This window comes from Portunus trituberculatus, chromosome 47 (genome assembly GCF_017591435.1).
Source record: "Portunus trituberculatus isolate SZX2019 chromosome 47, ASM1759143v1, whole genome shotgun sequence".
Taxonomy (NCBI): Eukaryota; Metazoa; Arthropoda; class Malacostraca; order Decapoda; family Portunidae; genus Portunus; species Portunus trituberculatus.
The window spans coordinates 18,707,254-18,717,253 of record NC_059301.1 but is presented as its reverse complement, the minus strand read 5'-3'; the positions used below and the strand labels follow the sequence as shown (position 1 = coordinate 18,717,253).

Below are 10,000 nucleotides of genomic sequence, written 5' to 3'. Positions count from 1 at the left end.
TATCCGTAAGGTTAGGGAAATAAAGGAATAAAACTAGGAGAAGCAACAACAACAACAACAACAACAACAACAACAACAACAACAACAGCAACAAATGAAGGAAAGTAATAAATAAAAACAGGAAAAAAAGAAGAGGAGAAAGAGAGAGGATTGGAGAAGAGGAAAGGTATATAAAAGATTACAAAGTTGAATAAAACAAACAAATACTCTAACAAAGAAAAAAAAACGAAAGAATAATACACAGAAAAAAAAAAAACGAGACGAGAAGATTGAAGGATGAAAAAGAGAGAGAGAGAAAAAAAAAAAGTAGAATCAAATAAGCAATAAGAGAAGAATGAAGAAAGAAGAGAAGCAGATTTATAGAAGATCATAACGTAAACAAGAAGAGGAGAAGGAAGGAAGAAGAGAAGCAGATTTAGAGAGGAGCATAATGGCGTGAGGTGAAATGCACTATTGACCCATAATATTGCTGGGGGAGTCTAGAAAATGCTCTGGAATTTGTGTTGGATGGGATGGGATTGTAATCATGAAGCTGGACCATTTGGCGCACCCTGCAACAATGGGGAGCGGCGGCGGTGACTCGCGGAACGGAAACCAATAATGAAATGGAAGAAATGGATAGGAGAATGAAGGGAGGGGGGAGGGGAGGGCGTCACACACACACACACACACACACACACACACACACACACACACACACACACACACACACACACACACACACACACACACACACACACTGATGTTATTCTTGCTGTCTATCCACACTTAATGAAAAACACACGAAGTAATTAATGCATTCAGAGAGTCTTCCTTTCTTCCCGCCATTTTCTTATTAGTGGTTTAATTACTGCCATCTTCGAGTCGCCAGCTGGTTCTTTCTCCTGCCTATGGTTCTCTTTGAGTCTTGAGATTTTACCTCCTTCTGTCATTTTAATCTCGGAAGTGGTTGGGTGGTTATTCGTCTTACCTGTCTTGTCTCCTGTCTCCCCTCCCTCCTCTTCCCACGCCTTGCCTCTCTTTCCTTCCCGCCCTTTTCCCATTTTCTTTCTTCACTCGCTTCCTTATTTTTTTCTTCTTTGGCAAGGTGTAGGACAATTCTTTCTGTCTTACCTGTCTAATATTTTATTCTTAACTCGCTTGCCTATTTTCTTTTTCCATTTCTATTTAACTAACTGAGGTATTTCAGCTTCTATGTCGTTTTCTGTTCTATTTTCTCCATTTCTTTATATTCTTTTATTAACTAAGATATTTCCAACTCTTCCATGTCACTTTTTATCTTTATAATTCATTCCTGTGATATACTAAACACTGAATTAACCACTAGTATATTTTGCTGCCCTCTGTCACTTTCACCTTAAATCACCAGTAATCATTTTTCTCTAATAATTTTTGGGCTCTAATATTGAACATCTCGAGACGTATTTCCCCTTTAACAGATTTCATTTATATATTTGTGTATTTCTCTATTTTATTTTATTCATGTTTTGTGTAAGAATTGTTGGTTTCTAGTCCCTATATGAAAACCCAAACTAATGGGCAGATAAAGAAGCCACATGTGACGGACAGATGGAGGAGGAGCAGGATCAGGAGGAGGTGGAAGGGGAGAGATGGTGTCAGGGGAGGTGCGGGGCAGGGAAACACAAGGTACTATAGCTGGTGTGACGGCCCGAGTTTGCCGCAGCCGCATACATTAATATTTTGGGCAGGTCCTGTGCATAGGGAAGCCGGCGAGGGGAGCAGAACAGGAACACGTAGAAATGTATTTGCTATCTGGAGACCTTAGCACTGAACTGCATAGAGGGTGAGAGAGAGAGAGAGAGAGAGAGAGAGAGAGAGAGAGAGAGAGAGAGAGAGAGAGAGAGAGAGAGAGAGAGAGAGAGAGAGAGAGAGAGAGAGAGAGAGAGAGAGAGAGAGAGAGAGAGAGATGAAAACACAGTACCAAAAGCAGATGCAATTAAACTGAAACTGAAAACACTCTAGGAAAATGACTACGAACAACGCTTATGAATCACACGCGGAAGAGAGAAAGAAAAAAAGACTTGATGATTGACTGAATGCCTGACTGCCTGCCTGCCTAACTGACTAACTGACTGACTGACTGACTGACTGACTGACTGACTGACTCACTGACTGGTTGATCTAAGGCCGTACAAAAGAAGACTCATATTGCACCGCGGAAAGGAAAGAGATCTGTAAATCCACAGCCGCCGGAAGTTGAGGGACAGGAGATAAAGGGAAAGCTGGGGAGATAAAGGAAGGCAGGCGATTGGAAGCAGCCTCGGTGGACGTGTGGGAAGTGACAATGAAGAAGGCGAAGCAATCCACGCACAAAAGGAAGAAGTGTGGATGGGGAGAAGGAATCCCTATTGATCTTGCTGTGTCTCATAACTCCGCGTCCTCTTCCCTTTAGAATTCTCAGTGTACAGAAAAATAGGACAAGTAAATATATAAAAGTGAGAAAATGAACGTGTGTCCATGTGAAAAAACAACTCATAATAAAGAATTCTCACTGATTTTGCTGTCACATAACTCCACGTCCTTCTCTTTATTTATTCATTCATTGCATTTACACAAAGAAATCTAATTAACATGAGAACGTGTGCCCATGTGGAAAAAAAACCAATTCATAATAAAAAATTCTCACTGATTTTGCTGTCACATAATTCTACGATCTCTTGTTTATTTTATTCATTCATTGCATTTACACTAAGAAATCTGAACAACATGAAAGATTTTAGAAGTTACACTCTTACAAAAGAAGAGTTTATACATTCACTCATAATCTCAGTGTTTCAATTTTTTCCCTAATACAAGACAAATCACGTTGCTGGAAAGAGATTTACCCCACCTCACTTACCATTTGCTATTCAGAAGAAGCCACGTAACCTGAGATAAGAGGAGAATTACTGGCATTACACACTCTCCAGATAAAACAGAAACATACAGCGACAGACACATTTCAGCTCAGCACCACCTCGACGCCCACGAACAGATACAAACATACGAGCAAAACAAAAACTCGGGATTAGTGGGATGAAAGCTGACGCAAATTGAATGACGAAACGGGACACGGGCTACTAAATGCGAGTCTGACGATGATGGAAAGAGATGAAGCAGAAACACGGAGATCAGTATGATGAAAGATGACGCATATTAAGAGAGAAAAATGATAACAGAAAATAGTGAGAAGAGAGTGTGTTATATGCTGAAGAGGGAGAAACGCACGGATTATGTGGATGGAAAGTGACATTTATACAAGGAGGAAAATATTAGTGCATACTCGTGGGCTTTGAGTAATATGTGTTCAGTAAAGCAGCGTGTGGATGTGAATGCCAGATTATCAAGTGAAATCTTTGTATCATCTCCTCTCTTGATTAACCCCTTCAGTACTGGGACATATTTTAAGTTCTAGGTAGAATTAGACGATTCTATTTGCATTTGAAAGAGTCTATGGAGGTCAGAAGATTAATAGCCACAGTCTTCACTATTCTAATCCCCCAACATAAGTTTCTGAAGCTGTATCAAATCGCCAAATAGTAATTAGAGTGAATATAAAAAACGTGTCTTGATATTGAAGGCAACTCAGTAACTCAGACAGCACTTCAAATCATCAAAAACAATATATGAAGTTTTCACAAACATCTTCAAGAAACGACGAGATAGAAAATAAAAGAAGCAACGAACGATAGATGAGACAGAGAAACAAATAAATAGATAAGAGAAACAACGGTACGACATAAAAAGAAAGACCAATTTGAACGATGGACAGACGTAGAGAAGAAAGACTTGAGTTGACAGATAAGACATTTAGATAGATAGAAGGTTCAGACTGCAGGGAGTGACGGCTAATTGAATAGAAGGAAGAATCAAGCAGGGAATACGGTCACACTAATGAGAGAAATGCTTAATGCCAAAGTGTCGTGTGAGTTAGCGACACTGTGTAAAGAAAAGAGGTAAATGGAAAGAAAGATAAAACGATTAAGGCAAAGGAGAAAATTGGGTAGCTGAAGGAACATTAAAGAGATAGATAGATAGAGAGATACAAAGAAAGATAGATAGATAGATAGATAGAGATAGAAAGATTGATAGATAGATAAATAAAGAGATAAGTAGAAAATAAATTGATAAGTAGAGAAAGAGAGAGAGAGAGAGAGAGAGAGAGAGAGAGAGAGAGAGAGAGAGAGAGAGAGAGATGTGATGAAAGAATATATTACTTTGAGCTCTAGCCTAAATTAGAAAGACTAAGCAGGGACATGTATAGATAGATAGACACATAGATAGATAAAAAGACTGACAGACAGAGAGACAACCACAAGTATTTGAAAAGAGAAACCAATTCTATTTTGAACGTTATGCATGAAGACACGCACACACAGACACCACACACACACACACACACACACACATGAATAGATTATAATGAAAGCATGGAAGGCACAGAAAACTATTACGACCAATGGCTAAGTAGAGAGGAGACTGACCACACGAGGCAGGCCAGAAAATCACTCAGTCAGCCAGCCAGTCAGTCAGTCAAGTCAAGTCAGCCAGGCAGCCGGTCAGTGAATGAGTGGAGGTAATGAGAGGGAGAGGTAAGCGGCATTCAAGAGAGAGAAAGGCAACACTGAGGAGGAGGGGAAAAAAATAGCAAACTTCACTAGTGGAGAAGGATGCGGTGGAGACAGGGACGAGTGGAAGCATTTTGAGATTACACACACGCACTGACACACACACACACACACACACACACACACACACACACACACACACACACACACACACACACACACACACACACACACACACACACACACACACACACACACACACATACACACACGCGCGGCTCTTCTGTAAGATTAGTGAGAAGGGTATTTTCGACGGGTGATTAGATGAGGAAAGAGAGAGAGAGAGAGAGAGAGAGAGAGAGAGAGAGAGAGAGAGAGAGAGAGAGCGAGAGAGCAAGAGCAAGAACAAGAGCAAGAGTAAGACCAAGATAGAGAGAGAGAGACACACAGAGACAGACACAGAGAAAACGAGACCAAGGTAGATAGAGAGCAAGAGAGACAGAGACACAGAAACGTAGTGAGAGAAAAAAAAAGAAAAAAAGGGACAGCTGGATTACATCGCCAGCTGACTTTACAAAAATATGGCGCAGGAAAGAGTCATGGAGAGGAGGCGGCGAGAAGAGGTGAATATATATCGGCGGAACAATTTGCCTTCATGCCTGGGGAGGGTAAAGCGGATGCAATATTCCGAATCAGACAGGTTATGGGGGAATATATTGAAGGCCAAACACCGACGCCCACCTCCATAGTTTTCACTGACACGGGACCCAGCGAGGCGTAGAGAGAGAGAGAGAGAGAGAGAGAGAGAGAGAGATCACAGGTCACGCATACACACATAAAAATAAAGATAAATTACATTGCTACCATTGTTAGAGAGAGAGAGAGAGAGAGAGAGAGAGAGAGAGAGAGAGAGATAGGATCTCTCTCTCTCTCACACACACACACACACACACACACACACACACACACACACACACACACACACACACACACACACACACACACACACACACACACACACACACACAGAAGGAATTGAAAAGTTAAAGAAATTCTGTAAACAATTAGTGAGTCATATGATGGTCTATTTCTTATTGTAATTCGTGTCGGTGTGCGGTCATTTACATATAGAACAAAATCGTTAGCTATGATTATTAGGTTTTAAGACTGCCATGGTGTATATTGTTTTCGCTAAAGACTTGGATTAGGGTAAGTTAGGATAGCTTTCATTTATCAAACCTTATGTATTTCAACGTAAACAAAAGCTAACCTTTCTGAAATATGTCTGAAGTAGCTGGCATTCATATAACTCGAATTATCACCACGTCACCCTCAGCAAGACAAACCAAACCCACCATGAGTCACACAGGAGTCCGAAGCAATTAAGCCAAAGGACAGATAGTTTTCAGAGTTACCTCCTGCTGGCGCTGCATCGGGGATCTGCACACTGGTGGCTCTTCCCTCTTTAATGCTTTATTAATGTCCCAGGAGGTGAAGGCAAAAGTTGCAAGCAGTTTGGGGGGCGACGGCTACCCTTAAAGTTGGCCTACATCAGGGACGGTACTTAGCCCTCTCCTCTTTAATACACAGAGGTAAAGCACAGAGGAACCCATGCACGGGGAATAGAACAACAGGAGCAACACCAAACATGCAACACCCAGGCAGCCCAGGGGGGAGCAAGGAGGGTGTGGGACATGGACGAGTCTGGGAGGGGCTCTCAGTGGCGGCAAAGAGCATTAAAACAAGCTGTGGGGAATAGTATGAGAGAGTGACACTGAATGGGTGAATGGATGGATGTTGTGCAGCGCTTATGAACGTCAGAGCAGGAGTGGTGACAGGAGTGGAAGTGTGTAGAGAGAGAAAGAGAGGAAGAGGGAGAGGGTTGGCGGCTGTCGGGGTTCAGGGACGGAAGAAGAAGCAAGCTAGCAAGAAGTATCAGAATGCCTGCGTGATTAAAGGATGCCAGTAAAACGAAAGAGAGAAAAGTTTGAAAAGATCTTGATGAGGCCATGCAGAAAAGCCTTCCCGAACCGAGGCGATACCGGAGACGAAGACGGAGGAGAGAAGAAGGGGAAGGGAGGAAGGGAGGAGGGAGGAGACGTGGACGAGGCAGGGGGAGGGATCGTTTTGGGAGAGGGAGGAGAGGGGAAGGGCATGAGCTTGGGTTGGTGTGGGTGACGTGACAAGAAAGGACGGAATGGAAAGTGTGAATAGAACATGCATCAAGAAAAGTGACATCAAGGAAAATGGAAGAAGAAATAGGCGTGCGAAGTGGGATGAATGTGTAGCGTAAAGAGAAAAGATAGAAAAAAATGTCATTGAAATATATGTTAAGCACAGACAGGAATTACTTTTAAATTCCCAAAATAATTACATTGGATTACATAAGCTAAATGAACAGTAGCAAAAAGGGTTCTGTTCCTTGCGAGTCTGTTTTGAATACTTTATGTAACTAGAGAAGGAGGAGGAGGAGGAGGAGGAGGAGGAGGAGGAAGCAAGACTCGAGTGTTTGACCATGTTAAGTGTATAGACGAAGAGTATGTAGATTAGTGAATGATGAAAACAGAGCAGCCATAACGAAGGAAAAAGTGAATAAGTAGAGGACGAAAAAAGGAATGAAAGAATAACATTGATAAGGAAGAAAGAAAGGAGATGGGAAGAATATATAATTATACAAGTGATACAAATAAAAACAAACATGATATAGTAAATTAATGACGAAAGCAGAGATGGAAGGAATGGTAAAAAGACGAAAGAGTGAAGGAGATTAATGGACTAATGGAAGGATGAAAAGAAGAGGGAGATAGGAAATATAAATGAAGGGATTGATAGAAGCAGGAACCATCATAAAAGACTAAATTGCTAACGAAAAAGTGATGAAGCAAAGGATATGAAAATAAAAAAAAAATGACGAAGGTGAAAGGAAGGAGATAACACAAAATATAACAAAAAATAAGAAGTATAAGTGCAGTAGATAAGGAAGAAATGAAAAGAGTAAATTGCAAACGAAAGGAGAGATGAAGGAAAGGACAACAGGACGAAAAAAAGATGAAAAAAAAAAACGACTGGAAGAATAACATCAAGAAAGAGAAATGAAAAGTATGAATATAAATGAGAACTGTCGTGAATGAGTAAGAAAAAAAGGTCTGGTGAAAGAAAAGGTGGATGGAAAACATGAGGAAACGAAAAAAAAAAAAGAACGACGAATGGAAGAATAACATCAAGAAAGGATGAAACGAAGAGTATGAATATAAAACAGAGAATAATGAACAAAAAAAAAAAATAACCGCAGTGAAGGAGTGAAAGGAAATTGCTGGTGAAAGAAACGGTACAAGGAAAATATAAAAAAAATATGAAAGGAAAAATAAACATTAAAAAAAAATACAAATGAAAAATATGAATATAAATAGAAAAAAATGGAAAAAAAAATAGCTGCAGTGAAAGAGTGAAAGGAAAGGGTTAAAGAAAGAAATGATAAAAGGAAGAGACAAAAGATGCAAATGGAAGAATAAGCATTAAGAAATAAAAGACAAAATGATGAGTACAAATATAAATAGAAAGTAATAAAAACAAGAACTGCAAATGGAGGAGTGAAAGGAAAGTGCTGGAGAAGAAAAAGATAGAAGACGTCAATGGAAAAAATAAATAAGAAAGAAAATACAAATGGAAAGTATGAAAATAAATAGGAAGTAATGAAAACAAGAACTGCAGTGAAGGAGGAAAGGAAAGTGATGGAAAAGAAATGGTTGTTGAAAAAGATAAAAAGATATGAATGGAACAATAAACATGAAGAAAGGAAAGACAAAGGAAGAGTGTAAATATAAACAGGAAATAATGAAAACAAAAACTGCTATTAAGGAAGAGAAAAGTGCTAGGGAAAAGGAACAATGAATAGAAAAAATTAAAGAAATGAATGGAGGAGTGAACACGAAGAAATAAATTAGTGTATGTACGTAAGCAAAAAGGAAAGACAAAAACTACCATAAGGGAGGAGAAAAGTGCTGAGGAGAGAGGGATACACTAGATAATATTAAGGAGGAAGAGAGACATTGCAAAGACCAAGACCAATGATGTTATAGATGGCAGTCGTTCCTATTGCACTGTGTTTTTTTTTTTTTATGTTGTGGTCTATAGCGCCTGTGGGTATACTTGAAGACCATATGGGAAGCACTGTTCAACTTCCACACATTAGCAGCGCAGGCAGTTTTATTTATAGTGGCACCCTACTAAGGCCTACATCACCACCCAAGCGCATCTGGGTATCATGGTGACATGTATACCAGTAACTTTAAACCACTCGACAAATGACAAAGTTTCAAGACGGCACGTGGTGGGATTCGAACCTACGCATGGACGTCTGTCTGCCCGCTCCAACGCTCACCACCTTATCCACTACGCCACCGCCTCCCTAATGTAGCTCTAGATGAGACAGATCTTATTATAGTCTGTGTACTCTAAAGTGGCTCCTGAGTTCGAAACATATTGTAGGTTATTGATGATATAATTGATTTTAAATGATTAATACTTTGCTTTCCGTCGATTAACACACGTATCACAAGGACAGCTTACGATTTTCCTCAAGGTCTGACAGCCATACATTTCTCCGGGACACCATTCAGACGGAGACCCAGGAGACAGTTTAAGAGTAGATGGACTAGACCTTCACCCACATCCCATTCAATTTTTCAGATTTCCTCTCGTTTTATTTCTCTCTCTCGTAAACATTCGTCTTTCGCCTGTTTTCTTTTCCCACAGCTTTGCATTTTTCCGAAGTTGTAATTGTTATTGTTGCTGTTGTCTGTGGTGGTGGTGTTTTGTTGTTGTTGTTGTTGTTGTTGTTATTATTATCATTATTATTATTCGTGTTGTTAGATACCATGGCTTCTTTCCATTTATATGTAGGATAACTTTTCTTTGTCTTCATTATTATTGTTATCCATATTTTCCTCTTTTCCTTTCTCTCTCTCTCTCTCTCTCTCTCTCTCTCTCTCTCTCTCTCTCTCTCTCTCTCTCTCTCTCTCTCTCTCTCTCTCTCTCTCTCTCTCTCTCTCTCTCTCTCTCTCTCTCTCTCTCTCTCTCTCTCTCTCTCTCTCTCTCTCTCTCTCTCTCTCTCTCTCTCTCTCTCTCTCTCTCTCTTACATCCCCATCACCCTCACAGCTTTCTTCGTTCGTATTCCCACGCCTTTCAAAAACCGCTTCCTGTTCTCGCAAAGTTTCTTATTAATTTTCTTTGCCAAGCTCTTCATTTACTTCCTTCTTTCTCTTCTGGACCACTCCTTGGCACAACTCTCACACTTATGGTTCTTGTTTTCATATTTTTTTAATCTTCAAAGTTTATATAATGTTCGTGTATTCAAAAACAACTTTTTAGCTTTTCTCCTCTTTGCAAGTTCCTCTTCTTGATTTGTTGTTTTCTCGTGTGTGTGTGTGTG

General features: G+C 40.1%; 1 protein-coding gene across 2 annotated transcripts in view; it reads right to left on the bottom strand.

Moving 5' to 3' along the window:
• The window catches only part of LOC123520665 (nephrin-like), a 351,273-nt gene that overhangs the window by 155,963 nt on the left and 185,310 nt on the right, over positions 1-10,000 (bottom strand). The gene's annotated exons all lie outside the window — the stretch shown is intronic.